We start from the raw sequence: 8,741 nt of genomic DNA, 5'->3' as shown, positions 1-8,741 counted from the left end.
ATGAAGTGATGTGAAGTGCGACTAGTAGAATGTCCGAAAATATTCCATGCGGTAGATCGGTAAGGAGATTGTACATAGGAAACGAACTCATCATAAGTGATTTTTTCCTGTTTACGTATTTCATATAACGCATCAAAATATAATAGCTTGGCTTCTTATTATTTTTCAGGTTCCAGAAGTGAGTTCATGTGTTTCCTCATTGACCCCCATGACAAATCTGTCCCGCTGGCTTACTCAGAGATCCATCTGGACAGATTTGTCATGATGGTGAGTGAGTAAATCCACGTAAAGACCCAGAGTCCATTTACGGCTCTGTGAGGAAGGCGTGAGAAATGTAAGTTTTTCTTCCTATGATATTTCTATGACAATCATGTGCCACATAGAACTGTTTGTATGTGTATAAGTATATGTATATCTCTCTCTCTATGTGTATATATATATATATATTTATCTACACATGTATGCATATGTATCGAAAAAGAATCAAAGCAAGACCTGAAGCACTGTATATACATTTTTGCGTATGTATGTAAGTTGTTTCTGTTCTTCCTTTTATCCTGTTATGGTGGAGAATAGTTTGTAGGTAAGAAATGTACTGATTTTTGAATTTTTGCACCACCACCCTTTTCCCCTGACCTTACTCATTTTTCACATCATTCTAATTTCTTGATGACACCTACTGAGTTCTGAATTAATTTTCAATCAAACACCCTGTAACCTGACACATCTGGTAAGTTCTTTACGTCATCAGCAATTTTCAAGCCTCCTGTAAGGGTTCATATTATGGAGAGTACTGAGCCGTGGCATCATGAGTCAGAAAGCCTTACTTACACTCTTTCTCATGCAGGCTTCCCGGTTCCTCCTGAAGCATTGACATCTAGAGAACATCTGGCATGAGAAAAGAAAAAAATGGCGATTTTAGCTTCCATTAAAAAGTCCTGAGTGAACTTACTTCATTTAGGGAAAAACGTTAACATGAGTAATTGCCCCTTCACTTTCCAGTGGTATTTCGTTCGTTACAAATCACCGATTTTGATTTTTTGTAGGAGGATTCACTTTTTTGGTCGTCGTAGGTTAGAGTCTTGCAGGTGTTAAGAAGTCAGTGCATCAAGGTAAGAAAACCTTGGGTTTTCAGAGAGTGGAGACACTTTGCTTCCCGGAATGAAGGTGAGCCTCGGCCATCTATTGCATCCAGTTCATAACTGGAGAAGTGTAATCCCTAAACAGGGAAATCATTATAGTCGGTCAGAAGCAAAGTGGTGGTTCTCTTTTGAGAAGGATTTAGTGATGGGATGAATTAGGAAGGAAATTGCTGGCAGCGGGCTTAGCTTGTCCCCCCAAAATCTTGGTACTATTTGTTTGAAGGAGATTTAACTGAGAAGTGATGTGAATTGCAACTGATAGAACTTCTGAGAACATTCCAGGTGGTGCATTGGTAAGGGGATTGGACATAGAAAATGAATATATAAGTGAATTTTCATCTTTACATATTTCATATAATGCAAAGTAATATAGTGGCTTGGCTTGTTGCTGATTTCCAGGTTCCAGCAGCATTTTGGTGTGTGTCCTCATTGACTCTCATGACAAATCTGTCTTGCTGGCTTACTCCGAGATCCATCTGCGCAGGTTTGTCATGATGGTGAATGGGAAAATCCACATCAAGGCCTGGATTCCTCTGAGTGCGCTGTAAGGAAGAGGTACGAAATGCAACTTTTTCGTCCTATGGTGTTCCTGTTAGTCACGTGACGCATATATACGCACACCCACACATTTATTCGTGTCCGTCAATCAAGGATAAAAACATGACCAGGAACAATATGTGTATATACATCTATGCGTATGTACATGTATGTATCCATTGCTTCTGCTCTTATTCTTTCTGGTTGAGTATCGTTTGGATACGAAATGTGCTGATTTTTGATTTTTTCCTTTTGCACCAGCCACGTTTACTCTTGAAGAAACTAGTTTTTGGCATTCTAGTTTTATGATTTCACCTACCGGGTTCTGAAATATAATGTTCAATCAAACATCGTGTAACCTATTACATCTGGAATGTGCTTAAAGTCTTTAGCAATTTTCAAGTCTCCTTTAAGAGTTCTTATGATTGAGAGAACGGAGGCCTGATATTGTGAATCAGAAAGACATTGACACTTGCTAATGCAGCCATGCAAAGTTTCTTCCTGAAGCATTAACATCTAGAGAACTTCCGGTGTGACAATCATGGAGATTTGAGCTGTCATTAAAATTTCGGATGAACTTCTTACGGGAAAGAAAGTTAGCAGTCGTTATATAGACCCTTCGTTTTTCAGTGGAATTTGGTGAGTTGTACATAACTGAAGATGATTGTCCGTGACGGGATAAAGTGTTTTGATCTTTGTAGTTTAGTACTCTTGTAGTAGGTGTTAAGTCAGTGCATCAAGGTAAGGAAACCTTTCGTTTCCAGAGAGACCCGGCCGCTTTGCTTCCAGTCACGAGGGTGAGACTTGTCCATTCGTTTAATCCAGTAAAAAAGTGGAGAACTGTATTCCCTAAACAGGTTAATCATTATAGTTGGTGAGAGGAATTGGAAAGGAATTTGCTGGCAGCAAGCTTAATCTGTTCTATATTGTATCTCAAAGTACAAAATGTGGGGACCAATTGTTTGAAGGATATATAATCGAAATGTGACGTGAAATACATCTGAAAATATCCCATGCGGTAGATAGGTAAGGAGGCTGTCAACAGGAAATGAGTATAACATAAGTGATTTTACCTCTATACGTATTTGATATAAAGCATGGTAGTACAGTGGCTTTGCTTCTTGCTGTTTTTCAGGTTCCAGAAGTACTTTCATGTGTTCTCATTGAACCTCATGACAAATCTGTGTTGCTGTTTTTCTGAGAGATCCATCAGGGCAGGTTTGTCCTGATGGTGAATGGGAAAACCCACAGACAGGCCCTGATTCCTTTGAATGCTCTGTAAGTAAGAGATAAGAGGTGTAACGTCTTCTGGTGTGAAAAACATGGACGTCTTAGCTTCCATTAAAAGTGACTGAGTGAACGTACTTCTTAAAAGGAAAGCAAGTTACCGTTAGTCATTGGACCTCCATTTTTCAGGGATATGTGGTTCGTTATAAACCACCAATGTTGATTATTTGTGAGAGGATAAACATTTTGTGTCTTTGTAGGTTTGTACTCTTGTAGGTATTGACTTAATGCATCAAGGTAAATAAGCTTCGGTTTTCAGAGAGTTGGGCCACTTGCATTTGAACAATGAAGTTGAGCCTTTGCCATCAGTCGCATCCAGCACAGAACCGGAGAGCTGTAATCCCTAAACAGGGAAATCATTCTAGTTGGTAAAAAGCAAAGGTACGCTTGTGTTTTGAGAAGGATTCTGTCACGGGATGAATTGGGAAGAAAATTGCTGAAAGCAGGTTTACGCTGTTCTATAACATATAAAAAGGCATAAAATCTGGGTACCGTTTGTATTAAGGAGTCGTAAATGAAGTGATGTGAAGTGCGACTAGTAGAATGTCCGAAAATATTCCATGCGGTAGATCGGTAAGGAGATTGTACATAGGAAACGAACTCATCATAAGTGATTTTTTCCTGTTTACGTATTTCATATAACGCATCAAAATATAATAGCTTGGCTTCTTATTATTTTTCAGGTTCCAGAAGTGAGTTCATGTGTTTCCTCATTGACCCCCATGACAAATCTGTCCCGCTGGCTTACTCAGAGATCCATCTGGACAGATTTGTCATGATGGTGAGTGAGTAAATCCACGTAAAGACCCAGAGTCCATTTACGGCTCTGTGAGGAAGGCGTGAGAAATGTAAGTTTTTCTTCCTATGATATTTCTATGACAATCATGTGCCACATAGAACTGTTTGTATGTGTATAAGTATATGTATATCTCTCTCTCTATGTGTATATATATATATATATTTATCTACACATGTATGCATATGTATCGAAAAAGAATCAAAGCAAGACCTGAAGCACTGTATATACATTTTTGCGTATGTATGTAAGTTGTTTCTGTTCTTCCTTTTATCCTGTTATGGTGGAGAATAGTTTGTAGGTAAGAAATGTACTGATTTTTGAATTTTTGCACCACCACCCTTTTCCCTTGACCTTACTCATTTTTCACATCATTCTAATTTCTTGATGACACCTACTGAGTTCTGGATTAATTTTCAATCAAACACCCTGTAACCTGACACATCTGGTAAGTTCTTTACGTCATCAGCAATTTTCAAGCCTCCTGTAAGGGTTCATATTATGGAGAGTACTGAGCCGTGGCATCATGAGTCAGAAAGCCTTACTTACACTCTTTCTCATGCAGGCTTCCCGGTTCCTCCTGAAGCATTGACATCTAGAGAACATCTGGCATGAGAAAAAAAAAAATGGCGATTTTAGCTTCCATTAAAAAGTCCTGAGTGAACTTACTTCATATAGGGAAAAACGTTAACATGAGTAATTGCCCCTTCACTTTCCAGTGGTATTTCGTTCGTTACAAATCACCGATTTTGATTTTTTGTAGGAGGATTCACTTTTTTGGTCGTCGTAGGTTAGAGTCTTGCAGGTGTTAAGAAGTCAGTGCATCAAGGTAAGAAAACCTTGGGTTTTCAGAGAGTGGAGACACTTTGCTTCCCGGAATGAAGGTGAGCCTCGGCCATCTATTGCATCCAGTTCATAACTGGAGAAGTGTAATCCCTAAACAGGGAAATCATTATAGTCGGTCAGAAGCAAAGTGGTGGTTCTCTTTTGAGAAGGATTTAGTGATGGGATGAATTAGGAAGGAAATTGCTGGCAGCGGGCTTAGCTTGTCCCCCCAAAATCTTGGTACTATTTGTTTGAAGGAGATTTAACTGAGAAGTGATGTGAATTGCAACTGATAGAACTTCTGAGAACATTCCAGGTGGTGCATTGGTAAGGGGATTGGACATAGAAAATGAATATATAAGTGAATTTTCATCTTTACATATTTCATATAATGCAAAGTAATATAGTGGCTTGGCTTGTTGCTGATTTCCAGGTTCCAGCAGCATTTTGGTGTGTGTCCTCATTGACTCTCATGACAAATCTGTCTTGCTGGCTTACTCCGAGATCCATCTGCGCAGGTTTGTCATGATGGTGAATGGGAAAATCCACATCAAGGCCTGGATTCCTCTGAGTGCGCTGTAAGGAAGAGGTACGAAATGCAACTTTTTCGTCCTATGGTGTTCCTGTTAGTCACGTGACGCATATATACGCACACCCACACATTTATTCGTGTCCGTCAATCAAGGATAAAAACATGACCAGGAACAATATGTGTATATACATCTATGCGTATGTACATGTATGTATCCATTGCTTCTGCTCTTATTCTTTCTGGTTGAGTATCGTTTGGATACGAAATGTGCTGATTTTTGATTTTTTCCTTTTGCACCAGCCACGTTTACTCTTGAAGAAACTAGTTTTTGGCATTCTAGTTTTATGATTTCACCTACCGGGTTCTGAAATATAATGTTCAATCAAACATCGTGTAACCTATTACATCTGGAATGTGCTTAAAGTCTTTAGCAATTTTCAAGTCTCCTTTAAGAGTTCTTATGATTGAGAGAACGGAGGCCTGATATTGTGAATCAGAAAGACATTGACACTTGCTAATGCAGCCATGCAAAGTTTCTTCCTGAAGCATTAACATCTAGAGAACTTCCGGTGTGACAATCATGGAGATTTGAGCTGTCATTAAAATTTCGGATGAACTTCTTACGGGAAAGAAAGTTAGCAGTCGTTATATAGACCCTTCGTTTTTCAGTGGAATTTGGTGAGTTGTACATAACTGAAGATGATTGTCCGTGACGGGATAAAGTGTTTTGATCTTTGTAGTTTAGTACTCTTGTAGTAGGTGTTAAGTCAGTGCATCAAGGTAAGGAAACCTTTCGTTTCCAGAGAGACCCGGCCGCTTTGCTTCCAGTCACGAGGGTGAGACTTGTCCATTCGTTTAATCCAGTAAAAAAGTGGAGAACTGTATTCCCTAAACAGGTTAATCATTATAGTTGGTGAGAGGAATTGGAAAGGAATTTGCTGGCAGCAAGCTTAATCTGTTCTATATTGTATCTCAAAGTACAAAATGTGGGGACCAATTGTTTGAAGGATATATAATCGAAATGTGACGTGAAATACATCTGAAAATATCCCATGCGGTAGATAGGTAAGGAGGCTGTCAACAGGAAATGAGTATAACATAAGTGATTTTACCTCTATACGTATTTGATATAAAGCATGGTAGTACAGTGGCTTTGCTTCTTGCTGTTTTTCAGGTTCCAGAAGTACTTTCATGTGTTCTCATTGAACCTCATGACAAATCTGTGTTGCTGTTTTTCTGAGAGATCCATCAGGGCAGGTTTGTCCTGATGGTGAATGGGAAAACCCACAGACAGGCCCTGATTCCTTTGAATGCTCTGTAAGTGAGAGATAAGAGGTGTAACGTCTTCTGGTGTGAAAAACATGGACGTCTTAGCTTCCATTAAAAGTGACTGAGTGAACGTACTTCTTAAAAGGAAAGCAAGTTACCGTTAGTCATTGGACCTCCATTTTTCAGGGATATGTGGTTCGTTATAAACCACCAATGTTGATTATTTGTGAGAGGATAAACATTTTGTGTCTTTGTAGGTTTGTACTCTTGTAGGTATTGACTTAATGCATCAAGGTAAATAAGCTTCGGTTTTCAGAGAGTTGGGCCACTTGCATTTGAACAATGAAGTTGAGCCTTTGCCATCAGTCGCATCCAGCACAGAACCGGAGAGCTGTAATCCCTAAACAGGGAAATCATTCTAGTTGGTAAAAAGCAAAGGTACGCTTGTGTTTTGAGAAGGATTCTGTCACGGGATGAATTGGGAAGAAAATTGCTGAAAGCAGGTTTACGCTGTTCTATAACATATAAAAAGGCATAAAATCTGGGTACCGTTTGTATTAAGGAGTCGTAAATGAAGTGATGTGAAGTGCGACTAGTAGAATGTCCGAAAATATTCCATGCGGTAGATCGGTAAGGAGATTGTACATAGGAAACGAACTCATCATAAGTGATTTTTTCCTGTTTACGTATTTCATATAACGCATCAAAATATAATAGCTTGGCTTCTTATTATTTTTCAGGTTCCAGAAGTGAGTTCATGTGTTTCCTCATTGACCCCCATGACAAATCTGTCCCGCTGGCTTACTCAGAGATCCATCTGGACAGATTTGTCATGATGGTGAGTGAGTAAATCCACGTAAAGACCCAGAGTCCATTTACGGCTCTGTGAGGAAGGCGTGAGAAATGTAAGTTTTTCTTCCTATGATATTTCTATGACAATCATGTGCCACATAGAACTGTTTGTATGTGTATAAGTATATGTATATCTCTCTCTCTATGTGTATATATATATATATATTTATCTACACATGTATGCATATGTATCGAAAAAGAATCAAAGCAAGACCTGAAGCACTGTATATACATTTTTGCGTATGTATGTAAGTTGTTTCTGTTCTTCCTTTTATCCTGTTATGGTGGAGAATAGTTTGTAGGTAAGAAATGTACTGATTTTTGAATTTTTGCACCACCACCCTTTTCCCTTGACCTTACTCATTTTTCACATCATTCTAATTTCTTGATGACACCTACTGAGTTCTGAATTAATTTTCAATCAAACACCCTGTAACCTGACACATCTGGTAAGTTCTTTACGTCATCAGCAATTTTCAAGCCTCCTGTAAGGGTTCATATTATGGAGAGTACTGAGCCGTGGCATCATGAGTCAGAAAGCCTTACTTACACTCTTTCTCATGCGGGGTTCCCGGTTCCTCCTGAAGCATTGACATCTAGAGAACATCTGGCATGAGAAAAAAAAAAAATGGCGATTTTAGCTTCCATTAAAAAGTCCTGAGTGAACTTACTTCATATAGGGAAAAACGTTAACATGAGTAATTGCCCCTTCACTTTCCAGTGGTATTTCGTTCGTTACAAATCACCGATTTTGATTTTTTGTAGGAGGATTCACTTTTTTGGTCGTCGTAGGTTAGAGTCTTGCAGGTGTTAAGAAGTCAGTGCATCAAGGTAAGAAAACCTTGGGTTTTCAGAGAGTGGAGACACTTTGCTTCCCGGAATGAAGGTGAGCCTCGGCCATCTATTGCATCCAGTTCATAACTGGAGAAGTGTAATCCCTAAACAGGGAAATCATTATAGTCGGTCAGAAGCAAAGTGGTGGTTCTCTTTTGAGAAGGATTTAGTGATGGGATGAATTAGGAAGGAAATTGCTGGCAGCGGGCTTAGCTTGTCCCCCCAAAATCTTGGTACTATTTGTTTGAAGGAGATTTAACTGAGAAGTGATGTGAATTGCAACTGATAGAACTTCTGAGAACATTCCAGGTGGTGCATTGGTAAGGGGATTGGACATAGAAAATGAATATATAAGTGAATTTTCATCTTTACATATTTCATATAATGCAAAGTAATATAGTGGCTTGGCTTGTTGCTGATTTCCAGGTTCCAGCAGCATTTTGGTGTGTGTCCTCATTGACTCTCATGACAAATCTGTCTTGCTGGCTTACTCAGAGATCCATCTGCGCAGGTTTGTCATGATGGTGAATGGGAAAATCCACATCAAGGCCTGGATTCCTCTGAGTGCGCTGTAAGGAAGAGGTACGAAATGCAACTTTTTCGTCCTATGGTGTTCCTATTAGTCACGTGACGCATATATACGCACACCCACACATTTATCCGTGTC

Source organism: Cynocephalus volans, chromosome X (genome assembly GCF_027409185.1).
Source record: "Cynocephalus volans isolate mCynVol1 chromosome X, mCynVol1.pri, whole genome shotgun sequence".
Taxonomy (NCBI): Eukaryota; Metazoa; Chordata; class Mammalia; order Dermoptera; family Cynocephalidae; genus Cynocephalus; species Cynocephalus volans.
This window is presented reverse-complemented; position numbering follows the sequence as displayed.